The 22,455-nt window shown below is 38.3% G+C and overlaps 1 protein-coding gene across 2 annotated transcripts in view; it reads left to right on the top strand.

Annotated features, from left to right (window-relative positions):
- The window catches only part of LOC126195953 (uncharacterized protein K02A2.6-like), a 34,368-nt gene extending 12,651 nt beyond the window's left edge, over positions 1–21,717 (top strand). Inside the window, exon 2 of one of the 2 annotated variants that reach the window (XR_007538630.1) lies at positions 21,583–21,699. The gene's annotated coding sequence lies outside the window, so the exon portion shown is untranslated. Of the gene's footprint in view, positions 1–21,582 lie in introns of both variants that reach the window. The other variant, XM_049934528.1, reaches the window with a different exon arrangement.
- The last annotated feature ends 738 nt before the right edge of the window (positions 21,718–22,455 follow it).

Genomic DNA, 22,455 nt, shown 5'->3' with positions numbered 1-22,455 from the left:
AAAGACCACAGGAGTGGATGGACACACTCTGAAGGTTCAGTGATGTCATCTCACGATATTTATGTTGCATCTACGTTATCTTCAAGTAATAGGAGGATCTGCTAGAACTGTTTTGCTTGTAATAGCACATTGTGCTTAATCAGTTATTTAAACTATTTTCTAGAGCAATTCTTAAATCAAGAGTGTCAGTTCTAGAATTTAACAGACTATCAGTAATCCTCAACAGCAGAGCCTGTAAATCTTTGTGAGCTCTCAGAACATGCAATCCCTGGAACAACACTCCATTCATCTCACAACAAATTATGTCGAAATGTGATTTGGGTTGCTTTACAATCTGCTGAATAAAAACTGTGTAATTATTCTTTGCACATTTCTTAAGATAGGTATTTCATTAGAAAGGTTAATTGAATTCATACTAAACTGTTGTACAAGATCTAATATTTTATCCTCGACATCTGATAGGTATCCAGCTGGCACCAAATACTGTTCAGAGGATACTATCTGAAAAATCAGTCTGGGCATGTTTGTGCTGAGATTTTGCATGGAAAAAGGTTGAAGAACCAATTAACCTTTTAGACCAATTAGCAAATTTAGACTCTAGCTGCATTTTGACAGTGATCCTGTTGTTATGAAGAGATGTTCCTATTCCCAAAACTGTGAGATTATCCTTAAAAGAAATAGATCAGGTTTCTCTCTAAAAGAAATTATTTGCGGTTGAATTCTGCTTGAATTGTACCTGAGCATAAGTTTAGCTTAATAAAACTACCATGCCTGCTCTTAGTTCAAACAACACACACACACCTGTTTTCTTTTGTACAATTTCTACAGCTTTACTGAAATGGCACCTGCTGTAGCAACAATTAGTGTTACAATAAATGTGGGTAATTAGTTGTAAACAATAAGGTTAAACAAAATGCATCTCTGGTGGTAACTTGTAGAAATAAAACTTATTTACATTTGCGTGCTTGCTGTGTAATGGCTGCAGTCTTAAGTTCTATATTTACATAAGTCACCCAGGCACATAGCTGAAAATAAACACTCTCCTTGCACTAACACTACACAAATCTGCGAAGATCGTAGGGGTGTCTTGAGCTGGTTCGCTTGATGGTTGGTGACATCTTGGCCTTCAAGTGTGGACTGTGACTTCATAATGTTTACTTGTGGGAACTACAATTGAAAGAAAAGGCAGCTGAAGCTTCACAGTTAATGGTGACAAACCTTTTACGGTAGGATGTGGCCCTTTCCAGATCTTCTTTGACTCCATAACTTGACCCTTCTTTAACATTACGTAGCTCATGTAGTCCAGGTCTGCAACCTGATGCTGCTGCTGCTGGGATATCATTTTATTTTCATGCTGAAGGAAGGACTGACAATTTAGCTGTTGTATTCTCCTCCACAACTCATTAACTTTGTGTTGATTTATTTAAGCATTCATTCTTTGACCATAGATACTAGTAGACTGGCCTTGCTCTGCAGAAGCTATAGGGCTGGTGTGGCTCCAACACAAACCACGTGACTGTTGGCAAAACGTGGCGGGATTTCAAATCAGCGGTCTGCCATCCTATGTTTATATTGTATTTTCCCCACATTTCTCAATTGACTGTCAAACGCTTCCAACAAAAATTACTTTTTTATTTGTGAAAAATTATGCCAGAACTAAATTTGACCTGGATTTGTTCACAGTACCATTTATAAAATCTAACAAATACATCGAACGCCCCTCTGGTGGGCAGCGGGACAAAGTTACTATAAACTATCAATTAATGTAAAATGTCGTTAAAATTCTTTTAAACAGTAAGAGTGGGCTCGTGTCAAAACTTTAAACATTGGATTCACCGTGTTTTGAGCTCTAGTCACTTATAAAAGAAAATGGGATATGGGAATTAATGTCAACTATAGGTGCCAAAATTGTCAAGTTTACGAGCAGGTCCATTTTAGAGTATGAATTTTAGGTGCACTTCAAAGGTTCAGTTCCCACTATTTTTACAAAAGTTTAAACTATCAGTTTAAAAAAAAACGTAACGAGCTACAGTTCTATTCTAATACAATATTTTACTAACTCGCAGTTATCATACAAATTCTAACAACATTCAGACTTACAGGCATTGGAAGCACAGATTTCAGAAGACGAGGCATCATCTAATGAACGCCTTCTAGTGTGTGATTTACGGAGCTTTGACCTCTTCAATTTCATATGCTCCGGAAAATCAAAAAGTGTCGGGATAGCATCACTACTTAGCCAATTCCCTCCAGTCTTAGCCCTATAAAAACATCAGGATTAAAATTGACCGACACTGTAAACATAAATTATAAATATATATTGTAAATAATAACTAACCTATCAAAACACTTCTCCTCGAAGTGCTTCAATGTGCAGATGGCTTAAAGTTGTTCCGTTTCAGGGCCTGTATCCAAAACTGTCTTCGGTTTTCATCCTTAGGGAATCTATGAGTAGGAACGAGAAACAGTTATACTTACTTCTGTAACCAAATTATCACAGATACTTTCCAAAATGTAATATGAGTCTGACTTTACAGGCATCACTTTCAGCACTTTAATTTACATGATACTCTATTTCAAGTGTAAAAAAACATAAGTCACTTCAGCAGATTTCAATAAACGCATCTGCACTATGATAGAAACACACATGAAATGTAATGCCATTTCCCCCGACAAAACACTGAGTATGGCCATAAGCACAACATGAAACAACCATGTTTTGCCAACATTCACGTGACTTCAGCCCAGAGATGTTGGAGCCACAAAAATGATGTCAGGGCCAGTCTATTATATTTATGGTCGAAGCATTCATTGCAGATTCCAATGGTCAATCAGACAAGTCCCAGGGTGTGAATGAATCCTCTTTCAGTGCATGATTTTGTTTGGATTCAGGCCAACAAATGCATGCATTTTTGTTTTGGCACTTACAACATACGGCAAACAAATATCACTGTTATGCTTGCTGTTTACAGTGTCTAATGATCATGACTGTTCTTTGGACTCCTATCTGCTTAAATTATCTGTATTAGTGGACAACAAATCAAATCCAAGTACATGGTAGTAATGTGTTCCCTTATTTGAGACTACTTGCACCCTGATTCCATAGCTAACCATCAATTGCCCCTTCATGTCAATAAGCAGTCTGCATTTGGATCAGACTTCCTTAACTCTTGTGCAGAAGGGTATGCAGTATACTGCTGCATCCATTGTCAATAAGCTACCACTTGAATTCAAAAATCTTTGATTCTTATCGTATTGTTGTGGTGTGCGTACTGTAAGACCTTCAGTACACACACGATCAGATTATTTGACTTGTTGCTCTAACGAAGTAGGCGAGTGTCAGCAATATGTCTCGTGGTCTTATCGTGGCATGTTTATCTTCTGCCGTTAGGTCAGACGATAGAAATGCCACTTGCACACTTAGAGTAGCAGATTGACGGTGACCAACTTTAAACAGAACTTGATTAATTTTCACACACATTTATTAAAATAATAACAACATAAAATTACTTAAGTTGATTCTGGATGCTATTTACAATTGATAATCTGAAGTTCCTTTGGTCTTGGTACGTTAATCTTATTCTCACATCTCTCCGATACTTGACAAAGTGTCTATACATTTATCTTCATGGCTATGTACAGGAATATGATAATCTTATTAGGCGCAGACTGAAACTTGACTACAGACTAATGCAGAATGACTAGTCAGAGGTCTGTACACTCGTTATAATACCTCGCGCGTTCATGTATCACTGCGTGAGTGTGATCTGCGAGGCGAAAAGGTTCTACGTTAGCAGTGATCTCATTGGCTGCGTTACATATTAATACGTGGATCGGTGGAAGCAGAATTTGGTCCGCCTCTAAGACAGCGCCATCTCGTAGTGCGGAGACGGATGAGCGCTGTGCCTGAGCTGTTGTGCTTAGGGGGGCGCGCTCTAGTGGGAAAGTTGTGTACGCGCTGACTACGCGGAACTATGTACACAACAATTGTTGATTGTGTTCACTTAAACTTATGGACTGACTTTTTTCGGGTTCATGAACATTTATTTTTATCTGTTATTACTTTTATGTTGTAATTTCATGTACTGACATGTTCCATGACCTTGGAGATTTGATCCTCAGTGTGGTCCTACAGAACTTGATGTTTAAATAAATAAATTTTCGGTGGAGCTAACAGGAATCATTGACTCAGGCAAAGGGCAAACACTGTGGTGCTCCATATGCACCTATGCTTGTTTAACAATTTGTGAAATTGTTTATTAGTAACATTGGTCTTTCACTTTCTCTCGATACCTGCTCCTGTATCCTGCAACTGCTGAAGATCTATTTTTCTTTACAGACCTCCCATATGACAATAGCTGCCTTCAGTGCTTTCTGTAAGGTCTTACACTTTCCCAGTCAGACTGCCTTACTTCTCTCTACAAACCATCTTGCTGATCAGTCAAACAGTGGAACATGATTCTCAGATTCATCTTCACACAGTTCATAAATCTGAACAGTAACACTTCACTTCTGTCTGCGCACTGCTCAATTGATTCAGTCTACTGAATATGCAGACTTTATAAAGTTGCTCTCTGTAGAATCTAGGTGAATTCTTATGCTTCAATCTTTTGGCAGCTGCTCTTTTGAGGTCATAAGTGTTAAGTGGGTTAAGAGTTTAAGGAAGTCCTGTGCAGAGCCCTATACTCTTAATTTCACAATTGCTAACCTATCAGAATCAGCTCGTTATCCCATCAGGGAACACCATCTTCAAGGTTTTGAAAGAATGCTTTCACATCCTCGCTGGGGTTTCCACTTAACACTGGTACAGATAGCAACAATTAATAAATTTTTGTTATATAATGCTACACAACCTGTAATTAAGAAGTAATGGTCACTTTTATCTTCTTTTAACCACAGAACATCTCTGTACAATTCATTAACAACATTTTGACTGCAGTATGCTGAGTTCTTTCATTCTGACTAGCCTGGGAAGATTAATCACTAAAGTAAAAAAAAAGAAAAGCCTATAAATCCATCATTGTTTTTTGCATTAAAGGCCAAATTTGAGCACACTAACCTGAATTACAGCATTGTTGGATGTTCATGCTGCCGCTGCTGTGGTGCGTAGCAATCTGCTACTTTGTTCTCTCTCCAGCGGGTACTCTGGCATTTTTGACAGTTCACACTTTGTTGCACCTGTTCAGGACTAGGATTTCCCAAATTTACCCCATGCTGACACCATGTGTTATGAGGTATTCTTTGCTGACGACACCATATGTTAGCTACTAGCCAGACATAGGCATTGGTTGTATATAGAGCAGAAATACACAAACAGTGAGGAGGAATTTTCTACAAGTTTATTTCCAAATACACATTACATTAGCATGCATGTTACACCAACCCATCATTTCTGACCTTGGTCTGAATAGTTGTGGCCTTTTTGCGACTCATCAGTGCAAGTTGAAGAAGACTTGACCTTTCGTTCAATCCTCAGCTAATTAAACAGCAATTCTGCTGACTGTTTGTCACATGTAGGCAACCAGCGACCCAACTATTAAGGAGGCATTCCATGGCATACATCCATCTTTACTCTCATGAGCAGTGTGTGAGCATGTACAAAATGATGTCAGCTACAGGCTACCTTTATTCTTTATGAAATACTAATGTCTCTCTTTTTGCAAAGTTGCTTTGCAGGATTTTAAGAAATAATAAGTTACTGCCCCTCAACAAATTAAAATATTGAGAACACATAGAGCAAATCTGTTGTGTGTTCTAGTATTTCAACTTATCATATCTTCAATGAAACTTGAAGGGTTGACAGGAAGAGCATATAGCATTGTTAAGTTCCTTTCTTACATAAATTTTCAACACACAGGAAACATATGATAACAATTTGCTGTTTTGTGCTTTCTGCTCTTTGTTTTCCTGATAAGCTGATCACGAATCTTTTTTGTGTTCTGTCCCTGGTTTTGCATGAAGTACAGTGGGTAGCTATTTCAGGAGACTTAGAAATAGTCTGGTTGAGATGTGAGAAATTTGTAGCTTGGCTGATAAAAGTGACATATTTCAGTTAATTTTATTTCTTATGTTAATTTTCTTACTTAAGACAATATACGTTAGTACCAGTGAATTATCGATCTGTCATTTAAAGGAATTGCTATTCATTCAAGATTTAATTCAATTTTTTTTGTTGCTGCAAGCAAGTTGTAAGTGATTTTTGTAACAGCAATTGTACCACAAGAAGGCAAACACAAATTATTATGAAACTATGACAGTTCCAATTTTGCCATATGGTTATGAAATGTGGACAACTGACAAAACTGAGGGACACAGAATAAAAGTGAAGAAGCTCTTAGATCACATTCCAAATAACAATGTAAGGGAAGACTGAAATAAAAAAAAAAAAAAAAAAAAAAAAAAAAAAAAAAAAAAAAAAAAAAAAAAAAAAGAAACTCGACAAATAAGTCACATTGGCCACAACCTGTCTGTAGTAAACAGCTAGTTCATTGTCAGCAAGTTGATAAATTGATAGATCATGTCAAAGTGTTGTGGAGGAAGTCACTCAGATTCATTGGTGATATTGCATTAAACTGTGACTGCAATGCTTGTGCAGTATTCCTGTACAGTTCTAAAACCATAGTACACCACACAACACAATTATCTACCAATTCTACTTAAATCAGTAGACAGAAGTTGTCATTAAAAATTAAATTATTTACAGACACAGTTGCATGACATATGAGGCCTTTTCTGTTATTCTCATAAGAGAACTCTATCCCAAGAATTCAGCAAGAGACTCCCTAAAATTTATGTCAAAGTTCAATGTCCTTTTCTACAGCATTGTTCATCTGGGTTCAAGGAATCTTGTCTGGTGTATTCCTTGGAACTGCAGTTGGTGATGAGGTGTGCTGTGACCCAGCGCTGCACATAGACCAGCATATACCTCAGACAGAATGTACACAAATCGATCAAAGGAAAATATCTGGAATACATAATGAAACCTGAGTTCACAGAATAACATAATCTAACACTAATGAATACCAGAATAACAGTACAACTCTACATGTCTACTCTTTCAAACAATGCAAAATTCAGGATGGAATGTAACAATACTATAAAAAGGATAGTTGCTACTCGCCATGTAGCGGAGATGCTGAGTCACAGAAAGGCACAACAAAAAGATTTTCAGAAAACGAGCTTTCGGCCAATGATGCCTTTGTCGAAAATAGACAATATATAAACACACACTTACGCAAATGCAACTCAAATACGTATGACGACAGTCTCTGGCTGCTGAAGCCAAACTGCAAGCAACAGCACATGATGGGAGAGGCAACCGGGTGGTGGGGGCAAGGAGGAGGCTGGGGCAGGGAGAGTGAGGGGAAGGGAAGGGGAGGGTAGGAATGGGGGATGGTAAAGTGCTACCTGTGGGAGCATACAGCAATGACGTGGAGAGAAGATAAGGCAGCTAGGTGCAGCCAGGATATTAGACAGAGGGTAGGGGGGGTTAGCAGAAAAGAAGTAAAATGATTTAATGTTGGTGGAATAGAGGGCTTTGTAGTACTGGAATTGGAAGGGGCTAGATGGCTATGGACAATGACTAATGAAGGTTGAGGTCAGGAGGATTACAGGAACGTAGGATATATTGATGGAGAGTTCCCACCTGTGCAATTCAGAAAAACTGGTGTTCATGGGAAGAATCCAGATGGCATAGGTCATGAAGCAGTCATTGAAATAAAGAACATCATGTTGGGTGGTGTGCTCAGCAATGGGGTGGATCACCTGTTTTTTGGCTACACTTTGTCAGTGCCCATTCACACAGACAGATTGCTTGTCACTTGTCATGTGCACATACAATGTAACACAGTGGTTGCAGCATAGCTTGTAAATCACATGACTAGTTTAATGCCCTTCAGAATATCCTATGTTCCTGTAACCCTCCTGGCCTCAAACTTCATTAGTCATTGTACTTATCCATCTAGCCCGTTCCCATTCCAGCACTACACAGCCCTCTATTCCACATTCAGTCTTTTTACTTCTCTCCTTTTCCGCTATTGCTCCCCCCTACCTGCAACTTCTAGACTGCACCCAGCTACCCTACCCTCTCTCCTCCTCATTGCTGTATGCTCTCACAAGCAGCACTTTATCATCCTTCATCCCTACTCTGCTATCCCTCCGTCCTCACCACACCAGACTCTTCCTAGCCCCCCCCCCCCCCCCCCCTCGCCCAACCAGTTGCCTCTCCCACCATGCGCTGCTGCTCGAAGTCTGGCTTCAGCAGCCAGAGACTGTGGTTGCGCACTGTGTGTGTGTGTGTGTTTTTATTTTATTTTATTTTATTTTATTTTTTTAAGGCCTTGTTGGCCAAAAGCTCACTTTCTGACAGTATTTTTGTTGTGCCTATCTGCGACTCAGCATCTCCACCATATAGTGAGTAGAAACTACCCTTTCCATAATATTGTTTACTCATTCATAGACATCATCAAGGGAGCAGAAATTTTAACATGATAAATTTGCACATGTTTCAGGACTTTAACCCTAGTAGGGTACACCCCTGAAACTGTCACATGAAGTGTACAACAGGGTCACAGTGAGCTTCAATTATTTGCTGAAGAAATTGTCTGAATATAGAATTTTGTAAATGAAATTGGACTCTCATGTACTAAATTCATTTTATTTCACCACCCCCTTGAACTTTTTCAATCGCTAGCAGTATTAATTCATCCAAAATTAGAGACTAAGTAAAAATTGTCAAGGAAGCATTTCAGTGGGGAAACTTGGAAGTCATCTGGATCTTAGGACTTTTGTTTGCTATTTAATTAGATGAAGACAGTATTCATTGAATGAAATGCACATATTACATGAATATTTTTAAATGTTATCAGTTATTCATAAATCATTTCATTCATTATTTCCACCCTCTTGGAATATGGACTTGATTCTTATCGGCAACTGACAGGCCCGTTCTATTAGGGACAGATGTGTTCCAACAATTACTGTTCTTCATTGGTGTCTGATGATTCATCAGACTAATCAGTTTCATTATTGTCCAAAACTGCTGCCGGAGCATAAGCTTCAGAATCAGTTTCATCACGAAAGTCTCTTTTGTCACTTTCACGGTTGTGATCTTCTGACTATGCATTTTGTACAGCATCTTCCGTAAGTAAAACATTTTCACATACATGAACTTTACACACAGTGACAGAACAGATACACAATGTGTACTCCAGGGACATAGTGACCCTTCAAAAAATATTTCTGTCAAATTAATTAAACAACAATGACTCACAACTTCGAACATCCATCCTCTTCTACGTATCACTCAGTGCTGAATTTACATTGGTGGCACTGGTGTGTGCACAGTAACAAAAAAAAAACACTTTGGGGCCAGCGTGACCCTGGTGTACATTTCTAGGGTTAAGTCTCCAAATTTCTGCATCCTTTCAGCATAAGGACATGGTTCAGTGTTGAAGAACAGTCGTGTACTAATATGTCATGATAAAAGGTTCTTTAGTAATGTGAACACTGTATTTCTTTTGTATAGAGGTAACATGCCAAAGAAGAATTTATAGGAAACTGTGTTGTTATTTTTATGTGCAAAATGGTAACATTCAGTTTTTCACTAGCCTAATCAGAATCAGTTAAGCTATCATTTGGTGTAGTTACTGAGCTTTACATGAATAAAATCAATTTATAAAACTTAAAGAAAATGCTTAAACTTTTTGCAGGAGTCAATCCCAGATACTTGGCTACCATGAGTAGTGTGCTCCCAATTATGCTACTGGAACACACCTTTCAGATCGACTTAAAGCTTCATCCTGTCACAGGGTCATTCCAGTCCCTGTCTAGTGCACAACTTTGTCTCCCAAATCAATATAGTGTACAATTATAAAATTTTGGGAAAATTCCATTCCTTGGTGACTTTAATTATTTCTTCAAGCTATTGAACACGAACTATCTGAATGGCTGAAGAATTCGCATCTGTGTACAAGTCTAGTAATTATTTCTCTAAGCTATTGTATAACTTGGTTACTGACATTAGCGAAGTTCTGCATCAAACCAGCTGCTCAAGAAATATTCAAAGCACAACTGGGCTTAAGCAAGGGTGTGTGCTTCCTCTTCAACAATTTGGAATTAGATACCAGTTCAATGGAGAACTTTTTAATCAATCCATACATGACTTATAAATGATCAACTCAGTTAACCTGGGCTGCAGACATGTTACTTTCAGATGACAATGTTTCAACAGTTTGTACATCTAAAGTTTGCAACAGTCCATCAACTTCTTCAAGAATGCATATGAGTGATTTGATTTGAGTATGAATGCTCAGAAAATGAAGTACTCACACAACCTACTCCTGCAAGCAATCTCCCAATCTGTGATGTTGTCAGCTTTTATACTTATTTCAGAGAGACAGATCTTTCTTGTAATATGACATTCTCTCGCCATGACATAAAAGCTGGAGCAATTGCATCACCAGAAACTGAGGTCATCTATAAAAATAAAACAGTAGGATTATTTAATGAATATTGCCATTTGTGTGAGGGTGCTGGGAAGCCATACAGAAGTCACCATCAATAGTCACAGGGTAGTTAGTTAGTTGTTGCGTGTTCCATTGATCAATCACACGATATAGTAGCCGTTATGATGTGGAATGTGTCAAGTGCACAAGAAATGCACATATGAAACAAGATTTTTTATGTATATATTATTTACCCCATTCCCTTAAATGGCACAAAATGCATATACTATATTTATAGATTTATTTATTCCTATTCAAGAATTCATCTATGGTATAGGAGTTGTCAAGGAGATATGATTTCAATTTATTTTTGAAGCTATTACTGCTGTCTGTCAGACACCTTACTTCATCTGGTAATTTGCCGAAAATTTTTATAGCAGCATATTTTACCCCTTTCTGTGTCAAAGTCTTATAATCATGAATGTCACTTTTGTTTTTAAACTGATCCATGTTGCTGAGAACAAATTTCATTAGTGAGTAAATGTACTGTGAGGCTGTTGTAAGAATTCCCTATCTTTTAAAAATATGCCTACAAGACCTACAAGATGTGCAACTATGAACCCCACACATTATTCTAACCACTTTCTTTTGAGCAGTGAATACTTTTTGTCTAAATGTTGAGTTACCCCCAAAATATTATTCCGCATGACATCAGAGAGTGAAAGTATGCAAAGTATGTTAGCTTACTAATTTCTATATCCTCAAAATTGGCAATTATTCTGATTGCAAAAGTTGCTGAACCTAGTCGCTTTAGAAGATCCAAAACATGAATTTTCCAATTAAGATGCTCATCTATATGTACACCCAAAAACTTAGTATGCTGTACCCTGTCTACTGACTTCTGTTGATGTGTTATATTTATTGAACGAAATGTACTTTTTGCAGCAGAAAATTGGATGTACTGTGTTTTTTCAAAGTTTAGAGCAAGCCCATTTGCAGAAAACCAATTAATGACTTTTCCAAAGACCTTATTTGTATCATTTTCAATTGGACTTTCTTTCACTGAATTAATAATGATGCTTGTATCATCAGCAAACAGTGTCAGTTCAGCTTCCTGTTTCAGATAGGAAGGGAGGGGTCGTTCACATATGTCGAGAACAGAAGGGGACCCATGATTGAACCCTGTGGGACACCTAATATAATTTCACCCCAGGTAGATGAAATGGCAAACTTATTTAAATCACTTGACCCATATAAGGAAACTTTTTGCTTCCTGTTCTGTAGGGATGATTTAAACCACTCATATGCTATTCCCTTTATACCATAGAATTGTAATTTCTGTAACATAATGTCATGGTTCACACAATCAAATGCTTTGGACAAGTCACAGAAAATTCCTATTGGTGACATTTTACTATTTAAAGACTCTATTATGTGGACAGTGAAATTGTATATTGCCGTCTCAGTGGAACAGCATTTTTGAAATCCGAACTGTGATTTACTAACAAGGAAACCTCCCCATCGCACCCCCCTCAGATTTAGTTACACGTTGGCACAGTGGATAGGCCTTGAAAAACTGAACACAGATCAATCGAGAAAACAGGAAGAAGTTGTGTGGAACTATGAAAAAAATAAGTAAAATACACAAACTGAGTGTCCGTGTGGAAGATATGCAACATCAAAGAGATTGTGAGCTCTGGAGCGCCGTGGTCACGTGGTTAGCGTGAGCGGCTGTGGAATGAGAGGTCATTGGTTCAAGTGTTCCCTCAGGTGAAAAGTTTAATTTTTTATTTTCAGACAATTATCAAAGTTCAGGCAATCACACATAATCAACTTCGCTCTCCAAAATTCCAGGACATGTTCAGATTTGCTTGGACATACGCAGGATTTGACAGTCTACACATGGAAAAATTTGAAAACGTTAAAAACATGTTTTGACAGAGCACAGGGAAAACTGTGCGACTCTGAAACTGTTGCATTCATTTGTTGCAGTTTATAAGACAAACTCTTATGTTTTCATCACTTTTTTGGGAGTGATTATCACATCTACAAGAAAACCTAAATCAGGCAAGGTGGAAGAATCTTTTTACCCATTCGCCAAGTGTACAAGTTAGGTGGGTCGACAACATATTCCTGTCATGTGACGCACATGCCGTCACCAGTGTCATATAGAATATATCTGACATGTTTTCCTGTGGAGGAATCGGTTGACCTATGACTTTGCGATCAAATGTTTTCGGTTCCCATTGGATAACCACGTCCTTTCGTCTACTAATCGCACGGTTTTGCAGTGCGGTCGCAAAACACAGACACTAAACTTATTACAATGAACAGAGATGCCAATGAACGAACGGACAGATCATAACTTTGCGAAAATAAATAAAGTAAACTGTTCACTTGAGGGAAGACTTGAACCAAGGACCTCTCGCTCCACAGCTGCTCACGCTAACCACGGGACCACGGCGCTCCTGAGCTCCGCTATCCTTGATGTTGCTTATCTTGCACATGGACTACTCAGTTTGTATATTTTGCTTATTTTTTTTCATAGTTCCACACAACTTCTTCCTGTTTTCTCGATTGATCTGTGTTCAGTTTTTCAAGGACTATCCACTGTGCCAACTTATAACTAAATCTGAGGGGGGTGCGATGGGGAGGTTTCGTTGTAAGTATCCCATTACTGTTGAGGTGGGTAACCACTCTTGAGTACATTACTTTCTCGGAGATTTTTGAAAATGCTGTAAGCAAGGATACTGGCAAATAATTATTGACATCTGTGGTTTTCCCATTTGTGTAGAGAGGCCTGACAGTGGCATATTTTAACCCGTCTGGGAAAATACCTTGAGTTAGTGATGCATTACATATGTGATTCAGAACATCAGCTGTAATTGTAATCAGGTTCACACGGATTGTCAGCAACCAGAGTGAGTATATCGACACACTTCTGAACCAATTCAAAAATTCCTGTAGGAGTACAAACATAAATATAGGTGCATGAGAAGCTCTAGTAGACGATTCCATTCTACAGGACTTAGTCAGTTCAGCTGGAGTTGATCTGTACAGATGAGACTCCAGAATATAGGAAACAAATTTGAGAAATAGTCACTTTGGCAAACCCAATCACATTCTCTGACTATAATTATAAGCAGCATATGTGCATATAGGTTTTAGGTGTGGACTGGTCTCCTAAACCATGAGCAGTATCAATTGCAAGAGAGAATTGGAGATTTGGAAATGAGTGTAAGCTGGCACTTACAGTGCTGCCACACCTCCGTTTCCACTCATTGATTTAATTTTATTTATTTATTCAACCAGGGATCATTTCACAACGACATACCTACAGTATTTGCCATCACAATGAAATGAAAATAAATAGCTCAAATTATATAATACACAGAATGAATAAGTATGTTTATGAGGATGGGACAGGTGGTTGGCCAATGGCATTTATGAAGGAATCATCCTGGCACTTGCCTGAAATGATTTAGGAAAACCACAGAAAACCCAAATCAAAGTGATTGCAGAGAGCGAACTTCGTTTACCCAAATTTGAGGTCAGTGTCTTAACAACTGCACTGCCTCATTTGGTTGGTAGATTAGAAAGACATCTGTATCTGTTGACATACTACACAGGCGGTGGAACCACATTCAGGAAAGAACTGCAGTGTCGTGTGACCTACAATGCATTTTCCAACCTCCTCAATAAATGATAAAATGGTTTGTTTTAGCTATTGTATTTATAAATATCAATCTTGACATTGTGTGAAAAATTGCAACTAATTCATAGAATGTCCATATGGGATACAGGAATAGTAACATATTGTGGTCTTTGACAGATTGTGCTTCAGTACGACTTCACTGCAGGAATGCCAAAAATTGCAGACACTGGGTGTTGCAATTCGTTGAGTATGAAAGTGTCAATTTTTCTGGGTGGGGAAAGCTGTGGCTCCATTGAACTACTACATTTCTTGCTAGTGCAGAGCTATTTTAACAAGCTTCTTCAGGCTCATTTCTGTGCGATACTTCCATAATCATCATCATCATCATCATCATCATCATCATCATTATTGTGTCTGATACTGTAAGTTTTGTGTATATCATTGCAGGCAAGATGCTCTCTGAAGTGAAGCTATCATTCACTCACATACAAGGTGTCCTAGCTTGGTAAAAATTTTGAATGTTCTAAGACTTTGGAAGCTTTAGCAGGATATTACTGTTAATTACTATAGCCCATAAGATTTTATCTTGTTTATTGCTAAATCGCTTGAAACCATATGCAGAAAGTATAATTGGGATTATGAAACTGGCTTTTGTAGAAATAGATCCACTACTGACAATGTACTTGCAATCAGAATAATAAATGAAAAAGTATGGGAACCAAAAAAAAATTCTTGTTTATCAGTTTTTATGAAAGCTGTAGACAGGCAAAACCTATGCACTGTAGTGATGGACTTGTTGTTTCCAATTAAACCTATAAATCTTTGTAAAATGCACAAGGATTATAATGTAGGCAGGGTTTTGCTAAATGGAATAAAATTGACCATTCCAAATATAAAAATGGGCTAAGAATGGAAGATGTTCTGTCCCTTCTTCTCGTCAATGTATTTGGGATGAAACTCAAACTAGTACCTACTCAGGTCCTCAAAAGAAATAAAGTTAGGTTTTAGCATATGCAGATGATATAGCGCTCATTGGAAAAAGTAAAACAGAAGTTAGACTGATATATGTGGAGCTTTTAGAAGAAATGTCCTGTGGTATTGTCCTCAGATCGTGGTGCCATATCAAAGTCGGCAATGCGAATCGATACCAGAGACATTAGCGAGGGCTTGCTGCAACTCTAGAAAACATGCCACCCCTTCAGCATAGCAGTGCCCTTATGCTGAGGTCAATATAGTGTCACACATCCAAGAGATCATCTGAGTTTGAGACCTCAGCTACAGCAGTCAACATCATCATGTAGCACAGTGATCATTGTTAAAGTTTCAGATGAACTTGTACTGTTGTAAATTTCGAACTTTGTATCTCAACAAAACAGTTTGTTACTTAGTGCATCAAGTGATGCTTTCGTAGTCAATGGCAGTGGTAAATTGTCAACACTGGTGCAAATAACTGTGTCAAAGTTAAGTAAATCATTTATTCGTTTATATTATAAACTAATATTTCATGTGTTCCAGTCTTGATGATACTTCTCCCAGAGCAATCACCAGATAAAAGTAGTTTAGTCTGGTCACAACTCATCCAAACATGCCCTAACCAACTTAATGATCAGAAAATGAAATACATGTTATTTCAGAAATGTCGAGATGAACAAGCAACCAATTTTGTATCTAATAATAAGCAAACGTAAATCTGAATTCAGTGAACAGTTCAAAGATAAAGAATTACAATCAGACACAACTATTAAGTGAAAATGTGACTGTAAATTGCTAGTGAAACTACTGCTCCATACAAAAACTTCCAAGCTACTGACAAGGAAAACTAAAATTAGTCTACCTAACAAAATCATCAGACCAGTCCTAAACTATGGAGCAGAAACATGTAGTTTAACTAAAATGGAAGAACACCGATTATAAGTATTTGAAAACAAGGTTATTGGAAAAATCTTTAGTCCATCCTATGATGAAGAATCACAAAGCTGAAAGAGAAGACACAACACACAAATCCAAGCAAAAAGCAACAAAAATGAGCATAATAAATTCCAGAAAACTTAATGTGCATTTCTCCTCATAAGAATGAAAGAGGATCAAGTGATGTGAAGAATATTCATGGAGAAGTCATTCGGTAAGACACCCAGGGTACATGGGCAAATGAAATTAAAACAATATGCAATAGAATGGGTGTAAATAATTGGTAAGAAGCAGCACAAGGTAGAAGCATTTGGAGGCAACATGTGAGATCAGCACAGGAGCTTCTAGACCTTTAGAAGCCAAGAAGAAAAAGAAGAAGAATGTTTACTTCATTGCCACATACAATGGACATTAAAACATTTGGTTGCTGGAATACAGTGCAACATTTATCAGGGCACCATTTCAAATAGGTATGGGGGATTACTTTCTTTCCTGTTTTGCCATGAGAGGAGACTCTACCCTCAGAACGTTTTCTACCCCCCCCCCCCCCCTGTTGTTGTTGTTGTTGTTGTTGTTGTTGTGGTCTTCAGTCCTGAGACTGGTTTGATGCAGCTCTCTCCATGCTACTCTATCCTGTGCAAGCCTCTTCATCTCCCAGTACCTACTGCAACCTACATCCTTCTGAATATGCTTAGTGTATTCATCTCTTGGTCTCCCTCTACGATTTTTACCCTCCATGCTGCCCTCCAATACCAAATTGGTCATCCCTAGATGCCTCAGAACATGTCCTACCAACCGATCCCTTCTTCTGGTCAAGTTTTGCCACAAACTTCTCTTCTCCCCAATCCTATTCAATACTTCCTCATTAGTTATGTGGTCTACCCATCTAATCTTCAGCATTCTTCTGTAGCACCACATTTCAAAAGCTTCTATTCTCTTCTTGTCCAAACTAGTTATCGTCCATGTTTCACTTCCATACATGGCTACACTCCATACAAATACTTTCAGAAACGACTCCCTGACACTTAAATCTATACTCGATGTTAACAAATTTCTCATCTTCAGAAATGCTTTCATTGCCAGTCTACATTTTATATCCTCTCTACTTCGCCCATCATCAGTTATTTTGCTCCCCAAATAGCAAAACTCCTTTACTACTTTAAGTGTCTCATTTCCTAATCTGATTCCCTCAGCATCACCCGACTTAATTCGACTACATTCCATTATCCTCGTTTTGCTTTTGTTGATGTTCATCTTATATCCTCCCTTCAAGACACCATCCATTCCGTTCAACTGCTCTTCCAGGTCCTTTGCTGTCTCTGATAGAATTACAATGTCATCGGCGAACCTCAAAGTTTTTATTTCTTCTCCATGGATTTTAATACCTACTCCGAATTTTTCTTTTGTTTCCTTTACTGCTTGCTCAATATACAGATTGAATAACATCGGGGAGAGGCTACAACCCTGTCTTACTCCCTTCCCAACCACAGCTTCCCTTTCATGTCCCTCGACTCTTATAACTGCCATCTGGTTTCTGTACAAATTGTAAATAGCCTGCCGCTCCCTGTATTTTACCCCTGCCACCTTTAGAGCTTGAAAGAGAGTATTCCAGTCAACATTGTCAAAAGCTTTCTCTAAGTCTACAAATGCTAGAAATGTAGGTTTGCCTTTCCTTATTCTTTCTTCTAAGATAAGTCGTAAGGTTAGTATTGCCTCACGTGTTCCAGTGTTTCTACGGAATCCAAACTGATCTTCCCCGAGGTCGGCTTCTACTAGTTTTTCCATTCGTCTGTAAAGAATTCGTGTTAGTATTTTGCAGCTGTGGCTTATTAAACTGATTGTTCGGTAATTTTCACATCTCTCAACACCTGCTTTCTTTGGGATTGGAATTATTATATTCTTCTTGAAGTCTGTGGGTATTTCGCCTGTCTCATACATCTTGCTCACCAGATGGTAGAGTTTTGTCAGGACTGGCTCTCCCAAGGCCGTCAGTAGTTCCAATGGAATGTTGTCTACTCCCGGGGCCTTGTTTCGACTCATGTCTTTCAGAGCTCTGTCAAACTCTTCACGCAGTATTGTATCTCCCATTTCATCTTCATCTACATCCTCTTCCATTTCCATAATATTTTCCTCAAGTACATTGCCCTTGTATAGACCCTCTATATATTCCTTCCACCTTTCTGCTTTCCCTTCTTTGCTTAGAACTGGGTTTCCATCTGAGCTCTTGATATTCATACAAGTCGTTCTCTTATCTCCAAAGGTCTCTTTAATTTTCCTGTAGGCAGTATCTATCTTACCCCTAGTGAGATAAGCCTCTACATCCTTACATTTGTCCGCTAGCCATCCCTGCTTAGCCATTTTGCACTTCCTGTCGATCTCATTTTTGAGACGTTTGTATTCCTTTTTGCCTGCTTCATTTACTGCATTTTTATATTTTCTCCTTTCATCAATTAAATTCAATATTTCTTTTGTTACCCAAGGATTTCTACTAGTCCTCGACTTTTAACCTACTTGATCCTCTGCTGCCTTCACTACTTCATCCCTCAAAGCTACCCATTCTTCTTCTACTGTATTTCTTTCTCCCATTCCTGTCAATTGTTCCTTTATGCTCTCCCTGAAACTCTGTACAACCTCAGGTTCTTTCAGTTTATCCAGGTCCCATCTCCTTAAATTCCCACCTTTTTGCAGTTTCTTCAGTTTTAATCTACAGGTCATAACCAATAGATTGTGGTCAGAGTCCACATCTGCCCCTGGAAATGTCTTACAATTTAAAACCTGGTTCCTAAATCTCTGTCTTACCATTATATAATCTATCTGATAACTTTTAGTATCTCCAGGGTTCTTCCATGTATACAGCCTTCTTTCATGGTTCTTAAACCAAGTGTTAGCTATGATTATGTTGTGCTCTGTGCAAAATTCTAACAGGCGGCTTTCTCTTTCATTTCTTAGCCCCAATCCATATTCACCTACTACGTTTCCTTCTCTCCCTTTTCCTACACTCGAATTCCAGTCACTCATGACTATTAAATTTTCGTCTCCCTTCACTGTCTGAATAATTTCTTTTATTTCATCATACATTTCTTCAATTTCTTCGTCATCTGCAGTGCTAGTTGGCATATAAACTTGTACTACTGTAGTAGGTGTGGGCTTCGTATCTATCTTGGCCACAATAATGCGTTCACTATGCTGCTTGTAGTAGCTTACCCGCATTCCTATTTTCCTATTCATTATTAAACCTACTCCTGCATTACCCCTATTTGATTTTGTGTTTATAACCCTGTAGTCACCTGACCAGAAGTCTTGTTCCTCCTGCCACCGAACTTCACTAATTCCCACTATATCTAACTTTAACCTATCCATTTCCCTTTTTAAATTTTCTAACCTACCTGCCCGATTAAGGGATCTGACATTCCACGCTCCGATCCGTAGAACGCCAGTTTTCTTTCTCCTGATAACGACATCCTCTTTTGTAGTCCCCGCCCGGAGATCCGAATGGGGGACTATTTTACCTGCGGAATATTTTACCCAAGAGGACGCCATCATCATTTAATCATACAGTAAAGCTGCATGCCCTCGGGAAAAATTACGGCTGTAGTTTCCCCTTGCTTTCAGCCGTTCGCAGTACAAGCACAGCAAGGCCGTTTTGGTTATTGTTACAAGGCCAGATCAGTCAATTATCCAGACTGTTGCCCTTGCAACTACTGAAAAGGCTGCTGCCCCTCTTCAGGAACCACCCGTTTGTCTGGCCTCTCAACAGATACCCCTCAGTTGTGGTTGCACCTACGGTACGGCTATCTGTATCGCTGAGGCACGCAAGCCTCCCCACCAACGGCAAGGTCCATGGTTCATGGGGGGGAGTGTGTTGTATATTCTTGATTTGCTTGATGGCATGTGGCTCATTGTAAATTTTGTGAGTTCTGTGGCTCATTGTAAATTTTGTGAGTTCTGCATCCATCAGCATATACAGCTCACCAAATGTGACTGTGACACTAACATCAGATTAAAAATTGTACCAGTGGTGGCTCGTGCAAAATTTTATCAATGTGCTACAATGTGGCTTTTTGACTTACAAGGGTAGTAACCATAACTAAATTGAAAATATTAACTTTATGTATATAAACTGAACTGTTTAAATTATATAATCAATCATTTAATATTGTGAGGCATAAAATAAAATAAAAAAAAGGGGGCCTTGTTGGAATCAAACCGAGCCAGCAAATTTCCAGTCAATGCACATGACCACTCAGCCATGGCACAATTATGTCGGGTGCTCCTAAAGTATGTCTCATACTCTACATATGTGCAACACATTACACACCCTTTCAAAGAAATACTGACTTGGCGCTGTGGTTAACATAGCATTCATAGTGCCGGAAGTGATGACATCACATCATAGCATGCACAGTCGAAAACAGACAGCTGTGTCCCTTCTCTGAGTTGTCAGTAGCACAGCTGACAACAATTCAGCACTCGACACTGGTTTTTAGTTATTATGGGGAGAGCAATAAAAAAACAAGCTGTCATCCATTTTATGTGCATACCAGCCCGCATTTGAAGAGAGATAACATAACATAAAGGAGTTTTGCTATTTGGGGAGCAAAATAACTGATGATGGTCGAAGTAGAGAGGATATAAAATGTAGATTGGCAATGGCAAGGAAAGCATTTCTGAAGAAGAGAAATTTGTTAACATCGAGTATAGATTTAAGTGTCAGGAAGTCATTTCTGAAAGTATTTGTATGGAGTGTAGCCATGTATGGAAGTGAAACATGTACGGTAAATAGTTTGGACAAGAAGAGAATAGAAGCTTTCGAAATGTGGTGCTACAGAAGAATGCTGAAGATTAGATGGGTAGATCACATAACTAATGAGGAAGTATTGAATAGGATTGGGGACAAGAGAAGTTTGTGGCACAACTTGACCAGAAGAAGGGATCGGTTGGTAGGACATGTTCTGAGGCATCAAGGGATCACCAATTTAGTATTGGAGGGCATTGTGGAGGGTAAAAATCGTAGAGGGAGACCAAGAGATGAATACACTAAGCAGATTCAGAAGGATGTAGGTTGCAGTAGGTACTGGGAGATGAAGAAGCTTGCACAGGATAGAGTAGCATGGAGAGCTGCATCAAACCAGTCTCAGGACTGAAGACCACAACAACAACAACAACAACAACAACATAATTTTACTGCAATTTCCAGCTCGCATCCAAAGAGAAATGGCATAATTTTAGTGCAATATTGACAGTATGGTGTATCACTTTAGCACATGATAACTGGCTGCCAATGAATTTTTGTCAAGAATCTATCGCAATCAAGTGACAACAGTTTTACTTTTTTTTTATTATTTCTTGAGGAATTCATATAATATTGAAAGACAAGTGATTGATTAGTTCACCTCATGCTTGCATCCTGCATATTATCTCATTGGTGGACTAGATCACAGTCTGTGTGTTTATTTTCCAGTACTTTCTTCATATTGTGTTTAGTTATTTATCATTTTCTCACTCTGTCAATATAGTTACTTAATTTTAGAGGTAAACAAAACAAAATAACTCAGTATTGATTTAATTTTTCAGGATTGGTGTGAACTGAGCACAAAAAATCTTTGTAAGGGCCATATTTTGGAAGAATACCTGAAGGAAAGAGAAAAATCAGGGGTTAAATTTCATCGAGTAGTTTATGTTGGTGATGGTAAGAATGATTTGTGTCCATGTCTCAGACTTGGTCACTCGGACATCGCTTTCCCCCGATGTGGGTATGCTCTTGCAGAAGTCTTGTGTGGTGGTGGCCAAGAAATAAATGCATCAGTCCATACCTGGAAAAACGGAGAAGAAATTATGAAGCACTTGTCAAATTATCTCAATTCTGATTATAGTAGTTGAGATAGGTATTATGTCACTTCTATTTGGATAATTTATTTCCTGTGAAAACAAAAGCATGCCATCCATAGCTTTGTTTTAAAGGTGTATGCCTCTGAATGCAGCTTGCACTGTTTAAAACTTAATTTTAAATGCTGCTTCATGTGAGATATTGTAAACAATGTCATATTATGTTTGAACATGTAAATGTATTCAGTATTCTGATACCCTTGGTATCAATTAAAACTTTGAAAGCTGTACAATAAAAATATAACAGACTGCATTTTATTTATAATATGGAACTATATGACTTACACATATACTTTGTCCAAATTGGTATGTAATCAATGTGCAATAACACTGAACAGAACTTATAGTGAAAAACATTTAGGAGGCTATGTGAAACAACCCTACCTTGGACATTTGGTGCAATCTAGCAGATAACTGGCACTGACAACAATGCAGAAGTTTTACAATCTGATATTCCAAGAGAATTAGGATACACAGTTCTGATAGAGACCTCTTGTAGAAGAAATATTTTATTGTCAGAAGATGATCAAATAAATACTGAAGTCAAGCATTTTAAATTCT

The sequence above is a fragment of the Schistocerca nitens genome, chromosome 1, assembly GCF_023898315.1.
Source record: "Schistocerca nitens isolate TAMUIC-IGC-003100 chromosome 1, iqSchNite1.1, whole genome shotgun sequence".
Classification (NCBI taxonomy): Eukaryota; Metazoa; Arthropoda; class Insecta; order Orthoptera; family Acrididae; genus Schistocerca; species Schistocerca nitens.
Note: the sequence above shows the minus strand (reverse complement) of the source record. Positions and strands in the feature narration are given on the sequence as shown.